The sequence below is a fragment of the Somniosus microcephalus genome, unplaced genomic scaffold (genome assembly GCF_052327205.1).
Source record: "Somniosus microcephalus isolate GS21.2 unplaced genomic scaffold, FLI_Smic_1.0 unresolved_chr1, whole genome shotgun sequence".
In the NCBI taxonomy this organism is placed as follows: domain Eukaryota; kingdom Metazoa; phylum Chordata; class Chondrichthyes; order Squaliformes; family Somniosidae; genus Somniosus; species Somniosus microcephalus.
Window position 1 is genome coordinate 132,093,171 of NW_028225179.1, and position 15,204 is coordinate 132,108,374.

Consider the following 15,204-nt stretch of genomic DNA (forward strand, 5'->3'; position numbering starts at 1 on the left):
ACACTGTCCCTTCCGCATCTGGGACTGGGTGGTGCAGTGGATCAGACACTGTCCTTTCCCTCTCTGGGACTGGCTGGTGCAGTGGGTCAGACACTGTCCTTTCAGCCTCTGAGACTGCGCGGTGCAGTGTGTCAGACACTGTCCTTTCACCCCCTGAGACTGGGCGGTGCAGTGGGTCAGACACTCTCTTTTCCCTCTCTGGGACTGGGTGGTGCATGGGTCAGACACTGTCCTTTCCCCCTCCGGGTCTGGGTGGTGCAGTGTCTCAGACACTGTCCTTTCCCCCTCTGCGATTGGGTGGTGCAGTGGGTCAGACACTGTCCTTTCCCCCTCTGGGACTGGGTGGTGCAGTGGGTCAGACACTGTCCCTTCCGCATCTGGGACTGGGTGGTGCAGATTGTCAGACACTGTCCTTTCCCCCTCTGGGACTGGGTGGTGCAGTGGGTTAGATACTGGCCTTTCCCCCTCTGGGACTGGGTGGTGTCGTGGCTCAGATACTGTCCTTTCCACCTCTGGGACTGGATGGTGCAGTGGGTCAGACTCCGTCCTTCTCTCCTCTGCGACTGGGTGGTGCAGTGTGTCAGACACTGTCCTTTCCCCCTCTGGGACTGGGTGGTGCAGTGTGTCAGACACTGTCCTTTCCCCCTCTGGGACTGGATGGTGCAGATTGTCAGACACTGTCCTTTCACCCTCTGGGAATTGGTGGTGCAGTGGGTCAGACACTGGCCTTTCCCCCTCTGGGACTGGGCGGTGCAGTGTGTCAGATTCTGTCCTTTCCCCTTCTGGGATTGGGTGGTGCAATGGGTCAGACACTGTTCTTTCCCCCTCTGGGACTGGTTGGTGCAGTGGCTCAGACACTGTCCTTTCCCCTTCTGGGACTGGGCGGTGCAGTGGGTCAGACATTGTCCTTTCCCGCTCTGGGACTAGGTGGTGCAGTGGGTCAGACACTGTCCTTTCCCCCTCTGGGACTGGGTGATGCAGTGGGCCAGACACTGTCCGTTCCCCCTCTGGGACTGGTTGGTGCAGTGGGTCGGACACTGTACTTTTCCCCTCTGGGACTGGGTGGTGCAATGGGTCAGACTCTGTCCTTTCCCCCTCTGGGATTGGGTGGTGCAGTGGGTCAGACACTGTCGTTTCCTCCTCTGGGACTGGGTGGTGCAGTGGGTCAGACTCTGTCCTTTCCCCCTCTGGGACTGGGTGGTGTCGTGGGTCAGACTCTGTCCATTCCCCCTCTGGGACTGGCGGTGTTGTGGGTCACACTCTGTCCTTTCCCCCTCTGGGACTGGGTGGTGCAGTGGGTCAGACAATTTCCTTTCCACGTCTGGGACTGGGTGGTGCAGTGGGTCAGACACTGTCCTTTCCCCCTCTGGGACTGGGTGGTGCAGTGGGTCAGATACTTTCCCTTCCGCATCTGCGACTGGGTGGTGCAGATTGTCAGACACTGTCCTTTCACCCTCTGGGAATGGGTGGTGCAGTGGATCAGACACTGTCCTTTCCCCCTCTGGGACTGGATGGTGCAGATTGTCAGACACTGTCCATTCACCCTCTGGGAATTGGTGGTGCAGTGGGTCAGACACTGGCCTTTCCCCCTCTGGGACTGGGCGGTGCAGTGGGTCAGACACTGTCCTTTCCCCCTCTGGGACTGGGTGGTGCAGTGGGTCAGACTCTGCCCTTTCCCCATCTGGGACTGGGGGTTGCAGTGGGTCAGACACTGTCCTTTCCCCCTCTGGGACTGGGTGGTGCAGTGGGTCAGACACTGTCCTTTCCCCCTCTGGGACTGGGCGGTGCAGTGGGTCAGACATTGTCCTTTCCCCCTCTGGGACTGGGTGGTGCAGTGGGTCAGACACTGCCCTTTCCCCCTCTGGGACTGGGTGGTGCAGTGGTTCAGACACTGTCCTTTCCCCCTCTGGGACTGGGTGGAGCAGTGGGTCAGACACTGTCCTTTCACCCTCTGGGACTGGGTGGTGCAGAGGGTCAGACATTGTCCTTTCACCCGCTGGGACTGGGCGGTGCCGTGTGTCACACACTGTCCTTTCCCCCTGTGGGACTGGATGGTCTGGTGGGTCAGACACTGTCCTTTCACCCTCTGGGAGTGGGTGGTGTGTTGGGTCAGACACTGTCCTTTCCCCCTCTGTGACTGTGTGGTGTAGTGGGTCAGACACTGTCCTTTCACCCTCTGGGACTGGGTGGTGCAGAGGGTCAGACATTGTCCTTCCACCCGCTGGGACTGGGCGGTGCCGTGTGTCACACACTGTCCTTTCCCCCTGTGGGACTGGATGGTCTGGTGGGTCAGACACTGTCCTTTCACCCTCTGGGAGTGGGTGGTGTGTTGGGTCAGACACTGTCCTTTCCCCCTCTGTGACTGTGTGGTGTAGTGGGTCAGACTGTGTCCTTTCCCCCTCTGGGACTGGGTGGTGCAGTGCGTCAGACACTGTCCTTTCCCCCTCTGGGACTGGGTGATGCAGGGGGTCAGACACTGTCCGTTCCCCCTCTGGGACTGGTTGGTGCGGTGTGTCAGACACTGTACTTTTCCCCTCTGGGACTGGGTGGTGCAGTGGGTCAGACTCTGTCCTTTCCCCCCTGGGACTGGGTGGTGCAGTGGGTCAGGCTCTGTCCTTTGCCCCTCTGGGACTGGGTGGTGCAGTGGGTCAGACACTGTCCTTTCCCCCTCTGGGACTGGGTGGTGCAGTGGGTGAGACACTGTCCTTTCACCCTTTGGGACTGGGTGGTGCGGTGGGTCAGACGCTGCCCTTTCCCCCTCTGGGACTGGGTGGTGCAGTGGGTCAGACTCTGTCCTTTCCCCCTCTGGGGCTGGTTGATGCGGTGTGTCAGACACTGTACTTTTCCCCTCTGGGACTGGGTCGTGCAGTGGGTCAGACTCTGTCCTTTCCCCCCTGGGACTGGGTGGTGCAGTGGGTCAGACTCTCTCCTTTGCCCCTCTGGGACTGGGTGGTGCAGTGGGTCAGACACTGTCCTTTCCCCCTCTGGGACTGGGTGGTGCAGTGGGTGAGACACTGTCCTTTCACCCTTTGGGACTGGGTGGTGCGGTGTGTCAGACTCTGCCCTTTCCCCCTCTGGGACTGGGTGGTGCAGTGGGTCAGACTCTGTCCTTTCCCCCTCTGGGACTGGTGGTGCAGTGGGTCAGACACTGTCCTTTCCCCCTGTGGGACTGGGTGGTGCAGTGGGTCAGACTCTGTCCTTTCCCCCTCTGGGACTGGGCGTTGTCGTGGGTCAGACTCTATCCATTGCCCCTCTGGGACTGGGCGGTGTCGTGAGTCAGGCTCTATCCTTTCCCCCTCTGGGACTGAGTGGTGTCGTGGGTCAGACTCTGTTCTTTCCCCCTCTGGGATTTGGTGGTGCAGTGGGTCAGACACTGTCCTTTCCCCCTCTGGGACTGGTTGGAGCGGTGGGTCAGACACTGTCCTTTCCCCCTCTGGGAGTGGGAGATGCAGTGGGTCAGACAGTGTCCTTTCCCCCTCTTCGACTGGGTGGTTCATTGGGTCAGACACTGTCCTTTCCCCCCCTGGGACTGGGTGGTGAGGTGGGTCAGAAACTGTCCTTTCCCCCTCTGGGCCTGGGTGGTGCAGTGTGTCAGACACTGTCCTTTCCCTCTCTGGGACTGGGCGATGCAGTGGGCCAGACACTGTCCTTTCCCCCTCTGGGTCTGGGCGGTGCAGTGGGTCAGACACTGTCCTTTCCCCCTCTGAGACTGGGCGGTGCAGTGGGTCAGACAATGTCCTTTCCCCGTCTGGGACTGGGCGGTGCAGTGGTTCAGACACTGTCCTTTCTCCCTCTGGGAGTGGGTGGTGTGGGGTGTCAGACACTGTCATTTCCGCCTCTGGGACTTGGCGGTGCAGTGTGTCAGACACTGTCCTTACCCACTCTGGGCCTGTGTGGTGCTGTGGGTCACACTCTGTCCTTTCCCCTTCTGGGACTGGGTGGTGCAGTGGGTCAGACGCTGTCCTTTCCCCCTCTGGGATTGGGTGGTGCCGTGGGACAGACACTGTCCTTTCCCCCTCTGGGACTGGATGGTACAGTGGGTCAGACACTGTCCTTTACTCCTCTGGGCCTGGGTGGTGCTGTGGGTCAGACACTGGCCTTTCCCCCTCTGGGACTGGGTGGTGCAGTAGGTCAGACACTGTCCCTTCCGCATCTGGGACTGGGTGGTGCAGTGGATCAGACACTGTCTTTTCCCTCTCTGGGACTGGCTGGTGCAGTGGGTCAGGCACTGCCCTTATCCCCTCTGGGACTGGGTGGTGCAATGGGTCAGACACTGTCCTTTCAGCCTCTGAGACTGCGCGGTGCAGTGTGTCAGACACTGTCCTTTCACCCCCTGAGACTGGGCGGTGCAGTGGGTCAGACACTCTCTTTTCCTTCTCCGGGACTGGGTGGTGCAGTGTCTCAGACACTGTCCTTTCCCCCTCTGCGATTGGGTGGTGCAGTGGGTCAGACACTGTCCTTTCCCCCTCTGGGACTGGATGGTGCAGTGGGTCAGACACTGTCCCTTCCGCATCTGGGACTGGGTGGTGCAGATTGTCAGACATTGTCCTTTCCCCCTCTTGGACTGGGTGGTGCAGTGGGTTAGATACTGGCCTTTCCCCCTCTGGGACTGGGTGGTGTCGTGGCTCAGATACTGTCCTTTCCCCCTCTGGACTGGATGGTGCAGTGGGTCAGACTCCGTCCTTCTCACCTCTACGACTGGGTGGTGCAGTGGATCAGACATTGTCCTTTCCCCCTCTGGGACTGGGTGGTGCAGTGTGTCAGACACTGTCCATTCCCCCTCTGGGACTGGATGGTGCAGATTGTCAGACACTGTCCTTTCACCCTCTGGGAATTGGTGGTGCAGTGGGTCAGACACTGGCCTTTCCCCCTCTGGGACTGGGCGGTGCAGTGTGTCAGATTCTGTCCTTTCCCCTTCTGGGATTGGGTGGTGCAATGGGTCAGACACTGTTCTTTCCCCCTTTGGGACTGGGTGGTGCAGTGGCTCAGACACTGTCCTTTCCCCTTCTGGGACTGGGCGGTGCAGTGGGTCAGACATTGTCCTTTCCCGCTCTGGGACTAGGTGGTGCAGTGGGTCAGACACTGTCCTTTCCCCCTCTGGGACTGGGTGATGCAGTGGGCCAGACACTGTCCGTTCCCCCTCTGGGACTGGGTGGTGCAGTGGGTCGGACACTGTACTTTTCCCCTCTGGGACTGGGTGGTGCAATAGGTCAGACTCTGTCCTTTCCCCCTCTGGGATTGGGTGGTGCAGTGGGTCAGACACTGATCTTTCCCCCTCTGGGACAGTGTGGTGTGGTGGGTCTGACCCTGACCATTCCCCCTCTGGGACTGGGTGGTGCAGTGGGTCAGACACTGTCCTTTCCCCCTCTGGGACTGGGTGATGCAGTGTGTCAGACTCTGTCATTTCCCCCTCTGGGACTGGTGGTGCAGTGGGTCAGACACTGTCCTTTCCCCCTCTGGGATTGGGTGGTGCAGTGGGTCAGACACTGTTCTTTCCCCCTCTGGGACAGTGTGGTGTGGTGGGTCAGACCCTGACCATTCCCCCTCTGGGACTGGGTGGTGCAGTGGGTCAGACTCTGTCCTTTCCCCCTCTGGGACTGGGCGGTGTCGTGGGTCAGACTCTGTCCATTCCCCCTCTGGGACTGGCGGTGTTGTGGGTCACACTCTGTCCTTTCCCCCTCTGGGACTGGGCAGTGTCGTGGGTCAGAATCTGTCCTTTCCCCCTCTGGGACTGGATGGTGCAGTGGGTCAGACACTGTCCTTTCCCTCTCTGGGACTGGGTAGTGCAGTGTGTCAGACAATGTCCTTTCCACGTCTGGGACTGGGTGGTGCAGTGGGTCAGACACTATCCTTTCCCCCTCTGGGACTGGGTGGTGCAGTGTGTCAGACAATGTCCTTTCCACGTCTGGGACTCGGTGGTGCAGTGGGTCAGACACTGTCCTTTCCGCATCTGAGACTGGGTAGTGCAGATTGTCAGACACTGTCCTTTCACCCTCTGGGAATGGGTGGTGCAGTGGATCAGACACTGTCCTTTCCCCCTCTGGGACTGGATGGTGCAGATTGTCAGACACTGTCCATTCACCCTCTGGGAATTGGTGGTGCAGTGGGTCAGACACTGGCCTTTCCCCCTCTGGGACTGGGCGGTGCAGGGTGTCAGACATTGTCCTTTCCCCCTCTGAGACTGGTTGGTGCAGTGGGTCAGACTCTGTCCTTTCCCCATCTGGGACTGGGGGGTGCAGTGGGTCAGACACTGTCCTTTCCCCCTCTGGGACTGGATGGTGCAGATTGTCAGACAATTTCCTTTCACCCTCTGGGAATGGATGGTGCAGTGGGTCAGACACTGGCCTTTCCCCCTCCTGCACTGGGTTCTGCAGTGGGTCAGACACTGTCCTTTCCCCCTCTGGGAATGGGTGTTGCAGTGGGTCAGACTCTGCTCTTTCCACTTCTGGGACTGGGCGGTGCAGTGGGTCAGACAATGTCCTTTCCCCCTCTGGGACTGGGTGTTGCAGTGGGTCAGACACTGTCCTTTCCCCCTCTGGGACTGGGCGGTGCAGTGGTTCAGACACTGTCCTTTCTCCCTCTTGGAGTGGATGGTGTGGTGCATCAGACACTGTCATTTTCCCCCTCTGGGACTGGGCGGTGCAGTGGGTCAGACATTGTCCTTTCACCCTCTGGAACTGGGTGGTGCAGTGTGTCAGACACTGTCCTTTCACCCCTCTGGGACTGGGTGGTGCAGTGGGTCAGACACTGTCCTTTCCCCCTCTGGGACTGTGTGGTGCAGTGGGTCAGACACTGTCCTTGCACCCTCTGGGATTGGACGGTGCAGTGGACACACACTGTCTTTTCCCTCCCTGGGAATTGTTTGTGCAGTGGGTCAGACACTGTCATTTCCCCCTCTGGGACTGGGCGGTGCAGTGGGTCAGACACTGTCCTTTCCGCCTCTGGGACTGGGTAGTGCAGTGGGTCAGACAATGTCCTTTCACCCTCTGGGACTGGGCGGTGCAGTGGGTCTCACACTGGCCTTTCCCTCTCTGGGAATGGGTGGTGCAGTGGGTCAGACACTGTCCTTTCCCCCTCTGGGACTGGGTGGTGCAGTGGGTCAGACACCGTCCTTTCCCCCTCTGTGTCTGGGTGGTGCAGCGGGTTAGATACTGTCCTTTGCCCCTCTGGGACTGGGCGGTGCAGTGGGTCAGACAATGTCCTTTCCCGCTATGGGACTGGATGGCGCTGTGAGTCAGACACTGGCCTTTCCCTCTCTGGGAATGTGTGGTGCAGTGGGTCAGACACTGTCCTTTCCCTCTCTGGGGCTGGGTGGTGCACTGTGTCAGACACTGTCCTTTCCCCCTCTGTGTCTGGGTGGTGCAGCGGGTCAGACACTGTCCTTTCCCCCTCTGGGACTGGGCGGTGTAGTGGGTCAGACACCGTCCTTTCCCCCTCTGGGACTGGGTGGTGCAGTGGGTCAGACACTGGCCTTTCCCTCTCTGGGAATGTGTGGTGCAGTGGGTCAGACACTGTCCTTTCCCTCTCTGGGGCTGGGTGGTGCACTGTGTCAGACACTGTCCTTTCCCCCTCTGTGTCTGGGTGGTGCAGTTGGTCAGACAGTGTCCTTTCCCCCTCTGGGACTGGGCGGTGTAGTGGGTCAGACACTGTCCTTTCCCCCTCTGAGACTGGGTGGTGCAGTGGGTCAGACTCTGTCCTTCTCTGCTCTGGGATTGGGTGGTGCAGTGGGTCAGACATTGTCCTTTCCCCCTCTGGGACTGGATGGTGCAGATTGTCAGACACTGTCCTTTCACCCTCTTGGAATGGATGGTGCAGTGGGTCAGACACTGGCCTTTCCCCCTCTGGCACTGGGTGGTGCAGTGGGTCAGACACTGTCCTTTCCCCCTCTGGGAATGGGTGGTGCAGTGTGTCAGACTCTGACCTTTCCACTTCTGGGACTGGGTGGTGCAGTGGGTCAGACACTGTCCTTTCACCCTCTGGTACTGGGTGGTGCAGTGGGTCAGGCACTGTCCTTTCCCTCTCTGGGACTGTGTATTGCAGTGGGTCAGACACTGTGCTTTCCCCCTCTGGGACTGGGCGGTGCAGTGGGTCAGACACTGTCCTTTCACCCTCTGGGACTGGATGGTTCATTGGGTCAGACACTGTCCTTTCCCGCTATGGGACTGGGTAGTGCAGTGGGTCAGACACTGTCCTTTCCCCCTCTGGGACTGGATGGTTCATTGGGTCAGACAGTGTCCTTTCCCTCTCTGGGAATGGGTGGTGCAGTGGGTCAGACACTGTCCTTTCCCTCTCTGGGACTGGGTGGTGCAGCGGGTCAGACACTTTCCTTTCCCCCTCTGTGACTGGGTGGTGCAGTGTCTCAGACACTGTCCTTTCCCCCTCTGGGACTGGGTGGTGCAATGGTTCAGACACTGTCCCTTCCGCATCAGGGACTGGGTGGTGCAGATTGTCAGACACTGTCCTTTCCCCCTCTGGGACTGGATGGTGCAGTGGTTCAGACTCTGTCCTTCCCTCATCTGGGACTGGATGGTGCAGATTGACAGACACTGTACTTTCACCCTCTGGGATTGGGTGGTGCAGTGGGTCAGACACTGGCCTTTCCCCCTCTGGGACTGGGTGGTGCAGTGTGTCAGATTCTGTCCTTTCCCCATCTGGGACTGGGTGGTGCAGTGGTTCAGACACTGTCCTTTCCCCCTCTGGGTCTGGGTGGTGCAGTGGGTCAGACACTGTCCTTTCCCCCTCTGGGACTGGGCCGTGCAGTGGGTCAGACATTGTCCTTTCCCCCTCTGAGACTAGGTGGTGCAGTGGGTCAGACACTGTCCCTTCCCCCTCTGGGATTGGGTGGTGCAGTGGATCAGACACAGTCTTTTCCCTCTCTGGGAATGGGTGGTGCAGAGTGAGACACTGTCCGTTCCCCCTCTGGGACTGGGTGGTGCAGTAGGTCAGACACTGTCCCTTCTGCATCTGGGACTGGGTGGTGCAGTGGATCATACACTGTTCTTTCACTCTCTGGGACTGGGTGGTGCAGTGGGTCAGGCACAGCCCTTTCCCCCTCTGGGACTGGGTGGTGCAGTGGGTCAGACACTGTCCTTTCAGCCTCTGAGACTGGGCGGTGCAGTGTGTCAGACACTGTCCTTTCACTCTCTGAGACTGGGCGGTGCAGTGGGTCAGACACTGTCCTTTCAGCCTCTGAGACTGGGTGGTGCAGTGGGTCAGACACTGTCCTTTCAGCCTCTGAGACTGGGCGGTGCAGTGTGTTGGACACTGTCCTTTCAGCCTCTGAGACTGGGCGGTGCAGTGTGTCGGACACTGTCCTTTCAGCCTCTGAGACTGGGCAGTGCAGTGGGTTACACACTGTCTTTTCCCTCTCTGGGACTGGGTGGTGCATGGGTCAGACACTGTCCTTTCCCTCTCTGGGACTGGGCGATGCAGTGGGCCAGACACTGTCCTTTCCCCCTCTGGGTCTGGGCGGTGCAGTGGGTCAGACACTGTCCTTTCCCCCTCTGAGACTGGGCGGTGCAGTGGGTCAGACAATGTCCTTTCCCCGTCTGGGACTGGGCGGTGCAGTGGTTCAGACACTGTCCTTTCTCCCTCTGGGAGTGGGTGGTGTGGGGTGTCAGACACTGTCATTTCCGCCTCTGGGACTTGGCGGTGCAGTGTGTCAGACACTGTCCTTACCCACTCTGGGCCTGTGTGGTGCTGTGGGTCACACTCTGTCCTTTCCCCTTCTGGGACTGGGTGGTGCAGTGGGTCAGACGCTGTCCTTTCCCCCTCTGGGATTGGGTGGTGCCGTGGGACAGACACTGTCCTTTCCCCCTCTGGGACTGGATGGTACAGTGGGTCAGACACTGTCCTTTACTCCTCTGGGCCTGGGTGGTGCTGTGGGTCAGACACTGGCCTTTCCCCCTCTGGGACTGGGTGGTGCAGTAGGTCAGACACTGTCCCTTCCGCATCTGGGACTGGGTGGTGCAGTGGATCAGACACTGTCTTTTCCCTCTCTGGGACTGGCTGGTGCAGTGGGTCAGGCACTGCCCTTATCCCCTCTGGGACTGGGTGGTGCAATGGGTCAGACACTGTCCTTTCAGCCTCTGAGACTGCGCGGTGCAGTGTGTCAGACACTGTCCTTTCACCCCCTGAGACTGGGCGGTGCAGTGGGTCAGACACTCTCTTTTCCTTCTCCGGGACTGGGTGGTGCAGTGTCTCAGACACTGTCCTTTCCCCCTCTGCGATTGGGTGGTGCAGTGGGTCAGACACTGTCCTTTCCCCCTCTGGGACTGGATGGTGCAGTGGGTCAGACACTGTCCCTTCCGCATCTGGGACTGGGTGGTGCAGATTGTCAGACATTGTCCTTTCCCCCTCTTGGACTGGGTGGTGCAGTGGGTTAGATACTGGCCTTTCCCCCTCTGGGACTGGGTGGTGTCGTGGCTCAGATACTGTCCTTTCCCCCTCTGGACTGGATGGTGCAGTGGGTCAGACTCCGTCCTTCTCACCTCTACGACTGGGTGGTGCAGTGGATCAGACATTGTCCTTTCCCCCTCTGGGACTGGGTGGTGCAGTGTGTCAGACACTGTCCATTCCCCCTCTGGGACTGGATGGTGCAGATTGTCAGACACTGTCCTTTCACCCTCTGGGAATTGGTGGTGCAGTGGGTCAGACACTGGCCTTTCCCCCTCTGGGACTGGGCGGTGCAGTGTGTCAGATTCTGTCCTTTCCCCTTCTGGGATTGGGTGGTGCAATGGGTCAGACACTGTTCTTTCCCCCTTTGGGACTGGGTGGTGCAGTGGCTCAGACACTGTCCTTTCCCCTTCTGGGACTGGGCGGTGCAGTGGGTCAGACATTGTCCTTTCCCGCTCTGGGACTAGGTGGTGCAGTGGGTCAGACACTGTCCTTTCCCCCTCTGGGACTGGGTGATGCAGTGGGCCAGACACTGTCCGTTCCCCCTCTGGGACTGGGTGGTGCAGTGGGTCGGACACTGTACTTTTCCCCTCTGGGACTGGGTGGTGCAATAGGTCAGACTCTGTCCTTTCCCCCTCTGGGATTGGGTGGTGCAGTGGGTCAGACACTGATCTTTCCCCCTCTGGGACAGTGTGGTGTGGTGGGTCTGACCCTGACCATTCCCCCTCTGGGACTGGGTGGTGCAGTGGGTCAGACACTGTCCTTTCCCCCTCTGGGACTGGGTGATGCAGTGTGTCAGACTCTGTCATTTCCCCCTCTGGGACTGGTGGTGCAGTGGGTCAGACACTGTCCTTTCCCCCTCTGGGATTGGGTGGTGCAGTGGGTCAGACACTGTTCTTTCCCCCTCTGGGACAGTGTGGTGTGGTGGGTCAGACCCTGACCATTCCCCCTCTGGGACTGGGTGGTGCAGTGGGTCAGACTCTGTCCTTTCCCCCTCTGGGACTGGGCGGTGTCGTGGGTCAGACTCTGTCCATTCCCCCTCTGGGACTGGCGGTGTTGTGGGTCACACTCTGTCCTTTCCCCCTCTGGGACTGGGCAGTGTCGTGGGTCAGAATCTGTCCTTTCCCCCTCTGGGACTGGATGGTGCAGTGGGTCAGACACTGTCCTTTCCCTCTCTGGGACTGGGTAGTGCAGTGTGTCAGACAATGTCCTTTCCACGTCTGGGACTGGGTGGTGCAGTGGGTCAGACACTATCCTTTCCCCCTCTGGGACTGGGTGGTGCAGTGTGTCAGACAATGTCCTTTCCACGTCTGGGACTCGGTGGTGCAGTGGGTCAGACACTGTCCTTTCCGCATCTGAGACTGGGTAGTGCAGATTGTCAGACACTGTCCTTTCACCCTCTGGGAATGGGTGGTGCAGTGGATCAGACACTGTCCTTTCCCCCTCTGGGACTGGATGGTGCAGATTGTCAGACACTGTCCATTCACCCTCTGGGAATTGGTGGTGCAGTGGGTCAGACACTGGCCTTTCCCCCTCTGGGACTGGGCGGTGCAGGGTGTCAGACATTGTCCTTTCCCCCTCTGAGACTGGTTGGTGCAGTGGGTCAGACTCTGTCCTTTCCCCATCTGGGACTGGGGGGTGCAGTGGGTCAGACACTGTCCTTTCCCCCTCTGGGACTGGATGGTGCAGATTGTCAGACAATTTCCTTTCACCCTCTGGGAATGGATGGTGCAGTGGGTCAGACACTGGCCTTTCCCCCTCCTGCACTGGGTTCTGCAGTGGGTCAGACACTGTCCTTTCCCCCTCTGGGAATGGGTGTTGCAGTGGGTCAGACTCTGCTCTTTCCACTTCTGGGACTGGGCGGTGCAGTGGGTCAGACAATGTCCTTTCCCCCTCTGGGACTGGGTGTTGCAGTGGGTCAGACACTGTCCTTTCCCCCTCTGGGACTGGGCGGTGCAGTGGTTCAGACACTGTCCTTTCTCCCTCTTGGAGTGGATGGTGTGGTGCATCAGACACTGTCATTTTCCCCCTCTGGGACTGGGCGGTGCAGTGGGTCAGACATTGTCCTTTCACCCTCTGGAACTGGGTGGTGCAGTGTGTCAGACACTGTCCTTTCACCCCTCTGGGACTGGGTGGTGCAGTGGGTCAGACACTGTCCTTTCCCCCTCTGGGACTGTGTGGTGCAGTGGGTCAGACACTGTCCTTGCACCCTCTGGGATTGGACGGTGCAGTGGACACACACTGTCTTTTCCCTCCCTGGGAATTGTTTGTGCAGTGGGTCAGACACTGTCATTTCCCCCTCTGGGACTGGGCGGTGCAGTGGGTCAGACACTGTCCTTTCCGCCTCTGGGACTGGGTAGTGCAGTGGGTCAGACAATGTCCTTTCACCCTCTGGGACTGGGCGGTGCAGTGGGTCTCACACTGGCCTTTCCCTCTCTGGGAATGGGTGGTGCAGTGGGTCAGACACTGTCCTTTCCCCCTCTGGGACTGGGTGGTGCAGTGGGTCAGACACCGTCCTTTCCCCCTCTGTGTCTGGGTGGTGCAGCGGGTTAGATACTGTCCTTTGCCCCTCTGGGACTGGGCGGTGCAGTGGGTCAGACAATGTCCTTTCCCGCTATGGGACTGGATGGCGCTGTGAGTCAGACACTGGCCTTTCCCTCTCTGGGAATGTGTGGTGCAGTGGGTCAGACACTGTCCTTTCCCTCTCTGGGGCTGGGTGGTGCACTGTGTCAGACACTGTCCTTTCCCCCTCTGTGTCTGGGTGGTGCAGCGGGTCAGACACTGTCCTTTCCCCCTCTGGGACTGGGCGGTGTAGTGGGTCAGACACCGTCCTTTCCCCCTCTGGGACTGGGTGGTGCAGTGGGTCAGACACTGGCCTTTCCCTCTCTGGGAATGTGTGGTGCAGTGGGTCAGACACTGTCCTTTCCCTCTCTGGGGCTGGGTGGTGCACTGTGTCAGACACTGTCCTTTCCCCCTCTGTGTCTGGGTGGTGCAGTTGGTCAGACAGTGTCCTTTCCCCCTCTGGGACTGGGCGGTGTAGTGGGTCAGACACTGTCCTTTCCCCCTCTGAGACTGGGTGGTGCAGTGGGTCAGACTCTGTCCTTCTCTGCTCTGGGATTGGGTGGTGCAGTGGGTCAGACATTGTCCTTTCCCCCTCTGGGACTGGATGGTGCAGATTGTCAGACACTGTCCTTTCACCCTCTTGGAATGGATGGTGCAGTGGGTCAGACACTGGCCTTTCCCCCTCTGGCACTGGGTGGTGCAGTGGGTCAGACACTGTCCTTTCCCCCTCTGGGAATGGGTGGTGCAGTGTGTCAGACTCTGACCTTTCCACTTCTGGGACTGGGTGGTGCAGTGGGTCAGACACTGTCCTTTCACCCTCTGGTACTGGGTGGTGCAGTGGGTCAGGCACTGTCCTTTCCCTCTCTGGGACTGTGTATTGCAGTGGGTCAGACACTGTGCTTTCCCCCTCTGGGACTGGGCGGTGCAGTGGGTCAGACACTGTCCTTTCACCCTCTGGGACTGGATGGTTCATTGGGTCAGACACTGTCCTTTCCCGCTATGGGACTGGGTAGTGCAGTGGGTCAGACACTGTCCTTTCCCCCTCTGGGACTGGATGGTTCATTGGGTCAGACAGTGTCCTTTCCCTCTCTGGGAATGGGTGGTGCAGTGGGTCAGACACTGTCCTTTCCCTCTCTGGGACTGGGTGGTGCAGCGGGTCAGACACTTTCCTTTCCCCCTCTGTGACTGGGTGGTGCAGTGTCTCAGACACTGTCCTTTCCCCCTCTGGGACTGGGTGGTGCAATGGTTCAGACACTGTCCCTTCCGCATCAGGGACTGGGTGGTGCAGATTGTCAGACACTGTCCTTTCCCCCTCTGGGACTGGATGGTGCAGTGGTTCAGACTCTGTCCTTCCCTCATCTGGGACTGGATGGTGCAGATTGACAGACACTGTACTTTCACCCTCTGGGATTGGGTGGTGCAGTGGGTCAGACACTGGCCTTTCCCCCTCTGGGACTGGGTGGTGCAGTGTGTCAGATTCTGTCCTTTCCCCATCTGGGACTGGGTGGTGCAGTGGTTCAGACACTGTCCTTTCCCCCTCTGGGTCTGGGTGGTGCAGTGGGTCAGACACTGTCCTTTCCCCCTCTGGGACTGGGCCGTGCAGTGGGTCAGACATTGTCCTTTCCCCCTCTGAGACTAGGTGGTGCAGTGGGTCAGACACTGTCCCTTCCCCCTCTGGGATTGGGTGGTGCAGTGGATCAGACACAGTCTTTTCCCTCTCTGGGAATGGGTGGTGCAGAGTGAGACACTGTCCGTTCCCCCTCTGGGACTGGGTGGTGCAGTAGGTCAGACACTGTCCCTTCTGCATCTGGGACTGGGTGGTGCAGTGGATCATACACTGTTCTTTCACTCTCTGGGACTGGGTGGTGCAGTGGGTCAGGCACAGCCCTTTCCCCCTCTGGGACTGGGTGGTGCAGTGGGTCAGACACTGTCCTTTCAGCCTCTGAGACTGGGCGGTGCAGTGTGTCAGACACTGTCCTTTCACTCTCTGAGACTGGGCGGTGCAGTGGGTCAGACACTGTCCTTTCAGCCTCTGAGACTGGGTGGTGCAGTGGGTCAGACACTGTCCTTTCAGCCTCTGAGACTGGGCGGTGCAGTGTGTTGGACACTGTCCTTTCAGCCTCTGAGACTGGGCGGTGCAGTGTGTCGGACACTGTCCTTTCAGCCTCTGAGACTGGGCAGTGCAGTGGGTTACACACTGTCTTTTCCCTCTCTGGGACTGGGTGGTGCATGGGTCAGACACTGTCC